Genomic DNA, 898 nt, shown 5'->3' with positions numbered 1-898 from the left:
TTCATTCCATAACCCACACTAGAACATGTGACTCTTTCAAAATAATAATTAAAGAAATTAATTTCATAGAGTGACTTGGTGGCATTAGCTCCGCCTTCCCTCTCGCTGGAACGGGCAGGTCTTCCCCATATCTCGCCCGCACTACTACCAACCCCCAATACTTCTCACCTACATTTCTAAACACACTTCCCTCTTTTAAAACGACCCTTTTGAAGCCATTTCCGATCTCTTAAGACACACAAAAAACATACCAAACTACACAAGAAATCCTACGAAACAGAAGCATTAGAAAACAGAAAAACCAACGGGTTTTAAAACAGAAACCAAGGGCTCCCCTGGTCTCGCCGCCGGGTTCGGGAGTCGCAGTACCGGGCAGACGAATTTCCCGTCACCATATAAGGACACCGTCAGCTAGCCTGTCCTTCGGTCTCGGGATCTGCGCTGCATTCCTTTGTCCTAAACAAACAATGCTTCTACGATATACTAATGATGTTCCTCGGATTTACTAGGAGAATGGGGCTATGAAACTGTACCGAGTAAATGTTTCGGGTTTCGAAGGACTTGCTTCACTCGCTTGTGTAAATTCCAAACATGTCATGCAATGTGCAAGATAAACACTACAACTGCACTCCGTTTCGTTATAATTACGCCTTGGTTTCATACAAAACATGTGAAATACCAAAATGAGATATATAATTTCCTCTGGAACAATACCCCGGGCAATGTTGACCGTAACGCCGAGATGTGGGAACGTGAATTGTAAGGAGGAAATCTCTTTTCAATATTAGTTTCTGAAGAGTGCAAAGTCTGCAACGCCATATATAGTACGTATCACTTTTCGTGTATAGTGAGTGAGACCCAGACCCAGACCCAGACCCCCCCCCCCCCCACACACACA

At 44.3% G+C, this 898-nt stretch overlaps 1 protein-coding gene across 1 annotated transcript in view; it reads right to left on the bottom strand.

Moving 5' to 3' along the window:
• LOC119591911 (glycogenin-1-like) overlaps window positions 1-898 on the bottom strand; it is a gene marked incomplete in the record, with an annotated part of 51,207 nt that overhangs the window by 5,593 nt on the left and 44,716 nt on the right.

This window comes from Penaeus monodon, chromosome 29 (assembly GCF_015228065.2).
Source record: "Penaeus monodon isolate SGIC_2016 chromosome 29, NSTDA_Pmon_1, whole genome shotgun sequence".
Classification (NCBI taxonomy): Eukaryota; Metazoa; Arthropoda; class Malacostraca; order Decapoda; family Penaeidae; genus Penaeus; species Penaeus monodon.
The sequence above is the reverse complement of the archived record's forward strand: the minus strand, read 5'-3'. Positions and strand labels throughout refer to the sequence as shown.